The sequence below is a fragment of the Falco naumanni genome, chromosome W (genome assembly GCF_017639655.2).
Source record: "Falco naumanni isolate bFalNau1 chromosome W, bFalNau1.pat, whole genome shotgun sequence".
Lineage (NCBI taxonomy): Eukaryota > Metazoa > Chordata > Aves > Falconiformes > Falconidae > Falco > Falco naumanni.
In genome coordinates, this window is record NC_054079.1 from 4,945,995 (window position 1) to 4,956,647 (window position 10,653).

The window sequence follows — 10,653 nt, forward strand, 5'->3', positions numbered from 1 at the left end:
GTTTCATGGAAAGCACAGTTCAGCGCCTTCTTTTATTCATGACTGCTGTCATTATTATTTGTATTACTGGTGCATTTGAGACTGGAGCTACACTGTGATTAGAAAACGGCATTTTAGGAAACAGTAGGTGATAGTTCTTGCCATGACAAATTTGCAGTCCAAATACATGACAACCTAAAGGAGAAAAGACATGCCATAAACTGGTAAAGATGAGGGTGTTCTAGTGACTTTGTACTTCATGGTTTTTTTTCCATTACACATTATTGTATTATGTGTTTGAATCTATTATGTGCAGGACCCTTCTCACAAAAGGGGATCTCTGATTCTTGGAGCTGGCCTGTTTCATCTCCCCTGGCAGTGGTGAGGGAAGTCCTTATATTAACAAGGACAGAAGCTGCATTTGTGTTCTATCGAAGGTCTAGTCATACTAAAACTGGAAAATAAGGAGAGTGCAAGACATATTTTTTTCCAGATTTGATTTCACAGTGGTTTTCTACTGCTGGATAGACACATCCATACAGCCAAAACCAGTAAAGTGACCTGGTTCCTCACTTTTCTGAAACGTTACATTAAGAACTTTGCTTTTCAAAAAAAACCCCAAACTGTTAATTAAGATGACCTGGTTCCTCACTTTTCTGAAATGTTACATTAAGAACTTTGCTTTTCAAAAAAAACCCCAAAACTGTTAATTAAGACCATTACAAAATATTTATGTTCTAATGGAATAGAAGCACAGTAATGGAAGTAAGCAATGAAATACTATTTACTTAACTATCAGGAAGGTTATCGTACTGAAGGTGTGACTTCAATTTATGTTCAGAGAAATCTCAAGTTCAAATCCCTTACTAGCCTTCACAAAAAATATTAAATTTATCATGCCCTAAATTTGGGGTTTATGCAACAGTCTAGTTGTTGATTTTCTGGATGAGGTCCTGAAACATGTGTGTAGTTCCTGGTTTTGCCATTGGTGTTCAGAAAGGCTTAACTGAAGTCCTACTTTTTCCCCCTTCTCATAGTTGTGCTGGAAAGTAAAACCTGTTAAAAATGTGACAGGATCTTTGAGAATTCTGAAATTTCCTGAGCAGAAAAGACTGCTAAAAAACTAAAAAATGAAAAAAAGATTGGTAAGACCCAGCAGTGAACAGTAAGATTAGCACTGTGATATGAGGAACTGATGAAATTAGTCTTGCTGGAAGAAGTAAGCAATTAATATGAAGACTCATCTCAGGGTTAAGAAGAACAGGCAGCTGAAAAAAACCCTATATTTTACATTACTCTCTACCCACATACGCTTTCTCTGAAGGGACAGAGAAAATTGAGATTTCAGAGCTTTTTTCCATTCCTTAGTCTGTTTGACTAAAGGTGACTGGTTCTGTGCAGTGAGGGCCATCTCCCTCCCCCAGATCAATATTTTAATATGACTTATCAGAAAGAGAATGAATTGTTTACTTTAAAACCCCAGGATCCCATAAAGGGCGAGGGAAAGGTGTCCAGTGGAAACAGAGGCTTTCAACAGCTGACCACTGCTGGGCACTCGTCAAAGCAATACAAGACCTCCAAAGATCCGAATACAGTGACATTCAGCAAAATGTCATGCAAGAGAATCTTGGTTCTGACAAGTCCTAACAACACACCAGAGGATCATTTAGCAGCTGTGTCAGATGGTAAGTGCTTTCCTGTGCTTGATTCATGTGAGGAAAAGGAAATGCTAAAATGTATTAACAAAAATAAAATAGTGTAGGTGAATTTTGAATAATACACATTTCAGCATACCAAAATATCCACCAATGCCTGTCACCTGCCTGTATAACAGGATTTAATGTCTTGTACATAGTGATCTCTGTCTGCACTTTTTTAAAGAGATAAGGCTTTTATTACTGTCAATGAGCAAGCCACCCTAAACTGTTTATTGTTTAAAAAAAAAAGGGGGGGGGGGGGGCAGGAGGTGGCAAAGCTGAGAGTAAGTCTGGTTAGACTTCACTGGGGTTACTGGAATGCTTCCAAGTCCAGATACACAAAAAGGACAGGTTCTGTGATCCATCAAGATACTTCCTGAAAAACCCTCTTGGTTGTCACAATGATCTTCTGAACTGGAACATTCCAGTAATATTCTTTATACAAATGTCTAGCAGAAGAGAAGTAAAAACTGGATATTTTTTTTCTCTGATGTTTACACTTTGCTTTCTCCTTGTACTGACATGTAACTTTCCCATTGTTTCCATTACAGTATTAAAAATTAGTGGCCATTTCTCTTTCTTTCATTACCTTTTGTCTTGGAAATACTCCTGTTGAATTGCTGGAAGCTTCCATGTAGTTGTGGAACTATAGAACTACCTGCTTGCAGCTGCATCATTTGCCTGCCTATATACTGTCATATACATCTTACAGTAAAGTCTACAGGCACTTCTGCCAGGACACTACTGCTCTTTGCACTGTACCTGCCAGTGATTGTCAGATTTTTCCTCAGAGAGCTTAATTAGAGTAGGATCTTGCCTGACCCTTCTTCTCTGCTGCAGAGAGAAAGCTGAGTAAAATGTGCGTGGGGAAAGGTAAGGGGGGGAAACCCTAATATTGCGATGAATTGGAAAGCAATGTACAGCACATGTTCCTTTGGCATTCATTTCTCATTTTCAGCAGGTATAGAATAGGCACTTTTATTAAAAATAGCCTCATGGACCTCAGGTCTACAGCTGCAAGCTGCATCCTGTCTAGGCAGGTACGTTCAGGGTGTGACTGTGTACTTGCTATCATTATTTCAAAAGACTCAGTGCCACTTTGATGCAGCTACTTTCCTTCCTTTAGAGATGTCTCATTCATAGCTGTAATTGCACAGTGGCCTGACCTATGGATCTGCAAATCTGCCTGGCAGTTCTGTGTATGTGTTCAAATGCACAACTCCTTCCCTCTGCAGCACGTGCAGACTCAAAACACAGACAAAATAAGTGAAAGTTGAAAAGCACTTGGAAAAGTTTCAGCCCTGCCCAAGCACCTACAGATTTGCTTCCTTAACAAGGGTGGGAATGACAGAGCAGTAGTAATAATCATGTTTGAAATACAGAACAGTCTGACCTGGTAACCAGTCAGTGAAGGTTCATTCGTCTGCTATTTACCAGCCGAGGGCCACTCAGGACTCAGCTGAGCTACTGCCAGTTCATACTTCCACTGAGGTTTGATTAGATGTACTTGCAAATGAGTAGTTAAATTGGTCCAGAGCCTTAATGAGTCTGCAGTGACTGATCAACACTGGTTGAATTAGATTACATTTAAGAAAAAGATCCAGAAAATACACAAAGTTGGATCAAAAGGTAAGGATTGGAGAGGAAATGCCTGTTATGCTGTGCAGGTATGCTGGTGGTTCAGGTGTATTCAGTAGGCAGCCAGCTCGTTTGTGTGCATTAATGTCTCCTCTCTCCTGGCACTTCAACTTTTGGTGCTGTAGAATAGAATGAGCTAAATTTCCCTACCTGATAGTCTGCATATAAACATCTGTATTTGAGAGCCCTATGCCTTTATCTGTAATAATTTCCTGTTACAGCTCCTTCCACTGTCTGAAACCAGAGCTGCTGTTTCTGCAGTTGCCCTCAACCTGCACCTCATCTGGAGAGCAGATTCTTCCCTGGATCATTTCCTTCAGAGAGCCATGTTCTACTCCCCACAAGCTCCAGTGCTTCAGCTGACCTAGTGGTAGCTGCCTATACACAGTCTCTTACTTTGGGGCATGCAGAGCTGCTGCACATCTCACAAATTGCAGCACGCCCTGACTCAAGCTAGGGACTGTCTCTCCTACTCACAAAAGCTGGTATTTAAGATGGCAACCACTTAGTCTCAACAAGTACAGAAAGGTGACTTTCCTCCATAGCTGTACCGCATTCAGCATACATACCTGATACGTTTAGATTTTACAAACAGCTGATGATAGAGATTTGTGGCGCTCGCTCTTGTTTCTCAGCTTGAATGCATGATGGGAGTGCTGACAGCAGACTGAGAATAAAGCAGAGGCAGTAAGGCTATTAATGTGTGGCAGTGACACATCACCAGGGCAGTGAATTAGGGAAGATACAAAATGAGATTGACAGGAAGGCTAAACCCATAGGAGGAGCTCTCAGAGGATCTGAAAGTCTACCTTTTTGAATGCTTTAACTTGCTTAATAGTCTTTGCTAAAATGCAACCAGATCCAGAAGACTATTGGAGAGTCTAGTTTTATTACATATGGGTAGCAAATGCTCCCGAATATGTAAAAATGGGAGCTCATTTACTCAGCTTAAAAAAAAATAAATGAGAGGGATAGTTGAAAAGCGTTATAGCAAGACATTCCATCCTCATCTCTTGGCACAAAAAGACAAATCCATCCCCTCCCATGATGCTTCTAACCAGTCCATACAGCATTCTTTTTAAAGTCAGAAAGTTCAAGTTTTCAGTAGCTACAAAAAACATTTCAGTACTCAGCATATATAAAATCTACCCCAAATCAGGCAAAATGGAACATTAATGTTTAACATACTCTCCTTGAAAGATTTTTACCAATTCCAGGGGAGTAAAGGAACTTCATTCTGTGGTCTGTCTCATGTTCTTTTTCTTTTTCTTTTTTTTCTTTCTTCAAGTTAGACAACTTCGTTACCATTACCTATTAGTTACTAATATTATTTTGTCATTCCTATTAATGAACATTCACAAGCTGGCTTGCACTTTCACAAAGCTACATTCTACCTGCACAGGTCGGTGTTCTTCCAGTTAATATCCAATATGATCTTTTATAGATGATCACACTAGTTGACAGTCTTTATAGACTGAGGAAAACCCAGACACACGGAAGAGTAGGAGACAAAGGCTACTACTGTTCACCCAAGCACCCAAGGTTTCTAACCTCCTTTGTTCCCTGTGCTCCCCTTTCTCTGTTTGCTCTGCTTCTCTGCAGCATTCAGATGTGAAGATGGCACATAACTGAATTTCCATGGCTTTGCAAATCACTGTGCATCATGGAATCCTCAGTTACCGTTTGTGCGCTCTTAGTCCACTCCTGATGAACAGGATCTTTTACAGATTTTTTTATACTCACTGAGGATGTGCAGAAAAGTTATTAGACTTGCAGACTAAACACAGAAACATGCTCTATCCTATTAAACTGAAAAAACTGTCCTGGGAAGAAATGAAACACCAGAGTGACATATGTTAGTTAAAGTGCTTAATTCACTGTCACATAGGTGTTGACATGTGATAGAAGAACTTGCATTGAATAAAACAGGTGAAGTGGGACTATGGGTACAGACCAACTTGCTGTAAGCAGGCTAGCTCTAGAATGCTGGTAAAAACAAGTATATGGAAAACAAATACAATCTTTAGCATCATGATTCCTCAGATCTAAGACAGCTCTATAAAGTCAGGCTGAGCCATCTCTAATAAGAGAAAGACACCAGTCCTTGCAGAGAATGAATCGTCCCTCCTTTCATAAATTTTTCCCTTAGGACAGGAACTGATTACTTTCTCAAGGTGCCTGCCCATCTCCTTTGCCTACTTAGCTTTTAGATTACTACAGCTAGCTGCAACAAAATATTCACCTCAAAGAAATTCAGAATCCTGTCTCCCACTTCCTGATGAGAATCCTGATTTACCATGTATAAATATGCATAAACATGGTCTTTTCTCTGTGTTTTGCAGATCTTTGAAGCCCCCATGCTGAAGTCTGGAATGTGTGTATATTAATTCTTCCATGGACTAATGATCTACTACTACCAGAGCTGTGGAGTGTGACAATGGTGTTTGTGTCCAGTCTATCAAACGCCATTATCACACTAAATAGCTACAAGTAGACAAGACATCAAATCAAAAAAGTATGTGAACTGTAGCAATACGTTTTCCTACTGTGCTGAGTTATAAATAACCTTTTTACATGTATGTCCGGATGACTGCTCTGTCTTTTGTGAGCAAAAGCACCATAATATGTGGGAAATACATAGTCCACTACAAATGATTCCAGATTCCCATTGCAAAGCACGAGTCATCTTAAGGAATCATCATTATAATGTCATCATTAGGAACGTGGATTTCATTGGAATCAATGGGGTTGTGATTACCTCTGAAAAACAAGGCCAGCTTGGGGTTTTCTTTTTCCTGTTGAATTGATCAGGACAATAGAATACTGAAGCCAATTAGCTGATGTAGTGAAACTCTGGTTCTTATTTTGGCACCAAATTAAACTGTACGTTTGGAACATTAATTGACTGAGATGTCATGACATTTTTCAATTGGAACACTTTCCAAAATTCTGATAAAAAGCTGTTACCTCTAACTTGAAACATCATTTATTCAGGTTTCAACTGCATTCGGCTTTGCTCCCTTTCGTGTCACAACTGTATGTATTTGAGCACCACGCTCAAGTCCATTGTCTTATATTCTAAACCTACTACTGTTTTGGGAATGGTCACAATTTCCTCATAGAAATTCTTCTGAAAACTACTGTAAAAAATAGGAATCACCTGTAGGAACTTTCAAAGGGCTTAATGAAAGCCATGCACCAACACTGCACTAAGAAGCCTAAATCCCATTGAATAATCCAGGATTTAGGCTCACAGAATGTTGCACTCCGATTTGCAATGAGAGTGGTAACCTTAATATTCACCAGCACGTTCCAAACTCCACCTTTCCTCTTACTTCTAGTGCTAAGTAACCAGTCATGCATAATAAATAGAAAGCTTCCTCTGGCTGTGACATGTAGCGTGCTGCTGAAAGAAAGCATACACAAATATGTGAAATTTATCATTTGTAGATTATACAAACTGATTTTGTTACACAGTGTCTCCCACATCTTCAGTGAATTAATTACTTAATTTTATTCCCTAAACCTTGTTTTCTTCCATGAGTTATTGCCATGGAACAGTCATTAGCAATGTTCACTGCTGCAAATTAATGGAAGAACTACAGTGTTGTATATTAAAACTGAGTTCCAGTCTAGATATTTTAAACAGAATTCTCAGTACTTCAAATTATAATAACACAACAGGTCTTCACAGAGGAAGCCAGAATCGGTTTCCTAAACCTTGTATGTATCCTAATCACTCTTTGCATTCACAATTTCCTCTTGCAACCATCTGTTCTGAAAACCTGCACTGTCCTTCTGTGCAGGTATCTGATGCAGCAATAAAAGGTGACTGAATAGAGAGTAATCCAGTAGCCTTGTGATAAATTAGTGCAGAATAGCTTTTGCAAGAAGAAGAAGATAAAGCTCACTACCTAGAAAAAGTTCCCTCTTCCAACCCTGCTGCCCCAAATAAACATCAGGCACAGTAAGAGAGAAGGGGAAGGAGCAGGGGCAATGGTAGAGGAGGTGGAAGAGAGGTGGAAGTGCAACAGTGGACACATGAGCGCTGGGACAAAGCAAGTGGTATTGGAAGGTGAGACCTTGAGCATGGCACCAGCTATGCAGCCAGTCATTCACCTGTTCAATTCATCTCCTTTTTCTCAAACCCCTTTCTCTAACTGGGAGGGTAGAGGAGACCACCACCTGTGCTCCTGATCCCTTTAACATTGTTCCAAGGGACACAAAGTTTCTTTTGAGAGACTTGTGCCAGATGCTTATCCACCACTTTACCACTTCACTGACCTCATCCTTCCAGTAGTATTACACCCATTCGCCTCTTCTTCCCTGGTCTAGTTTTGCCTTCAGGAACAATAAATCTTAATGTTGGTTAGTAGATAAAGCATGAACGGATGGACAGAAACATCCTGATGTTATTCCTCCATTCTGATGTTTCCTACATTTTATAGGAAGCTCATTCAAACACCTTTCTGTAGGACCAGTACCAGCTTTTTGGTCTGTGCCATGAAGGCTTTCTGCTGGGTCCTGATGACAAGCCCATCCCTGTTATGTCAGTCAATACGGACCTGTCACATCACCGAATTGCAGCTGTGATACACTGTGCTGCCATGTACATGGCACAAATGTATCCAGAGCAAACAAGCAGCTCTCATCATCTGATCCCGTGGGCACCCATACCACAAGACCAAATGCATATCTGCTGTGTGTTTGGGGGAAAGTGAATATGGTCCATGTAGTGACCTTTTAGCTGTATAAAAAGAAAAAGGCTGCAGGTTCTTGTGAAAAGGGTGAAAAGGGAAGGCTGAGGGCTGGGCTGCCCCATAGCATAAGGTTGAGCCCTATTCTTTGTCTGAAAGGAGCAAATAAATGAATTGGAAAGAATGAGGTAGTGGGCCAGATCCAAAACATCTGGCACAGACTGGGCATCTGTAAGACCACTAAGCATGAACACTAACAAGGGACATTGTTCTTCCACCATTGCAAAACAAGCAGCCTCAGTCACCCATAAACACAGCCAGAATCCAGCAGCAATAGAAAGGCCCCCAAAGCCAATATTCTTCTGCTGTCCAAGACTCAGTAAATCATAGTAATTTCACACCCACAATATTTTATGGCAGACTCACAGTGAAATCAGCACAACTGCAGAGAATTGTGGCTTATTTTTCAAAAGGTCTTTGCTGAGAATGAGCTTCTAGCTGAAGGAATCTTTCTGCAGGTGAGTTGTGGGGCAGGGGTGGGCAAAAGTGCTGGAACTCTTTTCTCTGGCTTTGCAGGAGGAAAGCAAAAGTGACCTTGTCTGCAAGGACCCCTGTGGAATGTTTTTGGAGCAGCTACTTTTCTTCTCAACCTTTGATTAAGAGAGACATTGAGTCCCCTTCCCTCCCTCACCACACCCACAGTGCTTTCTGGGGAGCCTGTACCAGTCTTGCTTGCCCTTCTCCTGATTGCTGGCACTGTGATTTTTCTTATTTGAAGAACATCTTATGCTGTTTCTCTCCTCCCATTCACTAAGACTCATGTGCTGCTTGCCTGAGTACAATATCCATATTGTACCAACAGAAAGAGCTGGAGATCAGGTCTGGCATTTTGGACTAGCTCTATAATTTGCAATGTCGTCACAGCTTTTTCCATCCACATCATTCACTCTTTTAGAGATGCAAAACATGAATAGCCATTGCTGGTACTCCAGTGGTGGAATGGCAGTACAGGCTCCTCAACTTCTACTGGTAACGTCATTAAAGCAAAATCCATTTAAAATATTCAGTAAAACTTCCATGTGGGCAAACAGTTCCTAAACTTCCCCTGGTGCTCTGTGGCAGGATAGCAGTGTAGATTAATTCTCTCTCCCTATTACTTTTTTACTGCTGTGCTCTTAAAATTAAAAAATGAAAGTTATTTACTGAAGCTTATATTGCAGAGCAACATGACCTTTACAACTCCCACATAAGTATTAGATACACTGAAGTTTCTTGAAGAGAAAAAAAAGAAATTAAGGCATAATGGAGCTGCATCCCTGCAGTTCACTGTTAGGTTAAGTGATGTTAAGCTGCGGGAGTTATACTAAAAAGCTCCTCCAATAAGAACTGCATACAATTTTCTCTTGCTATGTGGTATAATTAATGGATTGGGAAACACACTGCCTGTTTACTAATGGGGTCCTCCATCTTACATCTCCTTAAAGTGGATAAATATTCAAGGCACAGCATTCGAAATATATCAGCTGCCTTCTGAAGCTGCACCCTCTGGAGACCTGTGGCTGAGCAATTTGTAAAGCAGGTGTATGCATAAGGACTGGGAATACGTATCATGGCACTGCAATGATCTTCTCATCTAAGACTAGTCAGTCACAGGTTCAAATCCTAAAACTCAGAAGTCTGGCTTTTTTAATTTGGAAACTTGAAATGAAGACTAATCTAACTTCTGAGGCAAGGATCTATCTTTCCGCACAGATTAAAAAATGCTGCAGACATTTTGGTTAAAAGTTTCTCAATTTTCCAGTTCTAGAGACAATCCTGCACTCCAGACACACCTCCTCATATTTCAGGACCAGGCTGACCGTTTTCTATACCCACTGACTTTCTCCTTGTGGGTGAGATTGTTGTTTAAGACCTAAAGCTGGAACCAGAGTCTACAGCTGATTCCCAGCAACTGTGTACTGATTTTCAAAACTGCAAGCTGTCTTCTTGAATCTGTGGAGGACTGATGTACTCTGATTCATTTACTGCTACTATTGAATACTTCCAAGTCCAGTTTGTCATTTTCAAATCTACTGAAGGTTCTGTTTCAAAAGGGACTGAGGATGCCAGCTTCCACTAAGCTAGAAGTTCTAAGGGTTATAGACAATTTTTTGAAAAAAGGTAAACTCAAGAGTTATGTGTCTAATATTTTGTGAGTATGGACTTACACACTGAAATTACTTAGGTCTTTTTGAAAAAACATTACCACTGAGGTCTTTTTGAAAAAAACATTACCACTGGAGCTCATATGGTTTTTAAAGCACTTAAAAACTGTGAAAGAGTAGACACAATTATCAGTTTATATATAGGGACGCATACATCTAAAAAGCCAATACCTATAGGCCATTCATGGGATTAGTTACTTTTGAACAAGAAGAAACATCCTGTAGAAGCTTTATTGACTCAATTCTTGAGTGTTTTATCATTGCTAGTCTGTGTAATAGAAATTAAATCACAAAGCATTAGTGCTTCAGCCTAAATTACAGTGGTGCCCTACGAAAAGCATAACTTTTTAAAATTGCTGTCAGGACACAGTGCAATTCATTCATTTTGTGTGTGCTTAATAATATTTATTAATATAATAACACAATTGCTAGCAGCAA

General features: G+C 40.1%; 1 long non-coding RNA gene across 2 annotated transcripts; it reads left to right on the forward strand.

Moving 5' to 3' along the window:
• Positions 1–1,466: 1,466 nt before the first annotated feature.
• LOC121080616 lies at positions 1,467–10,255 on the forward strand. Of its 2 annotated transcripts, XR_005825444.1 has the most exons (3): positions 1,468–1,664; positions 5,657–8,529; positions 9,496–10,255. It is a non-coding gene; the product is annotated as an uncharacterized LOC121080616 (long non-coding RNA). The 2 variants fall into 2 exon arrangements; XR_005825443.1 differs by lacking the exon at positions 9,496–10,255 and having other exon boundaries at positions 1,467–1,664; positions 5,657–5,893.
• The last annotated feature ends 398 nt before the right edge of the window (positions 10,256–10,653 follow it).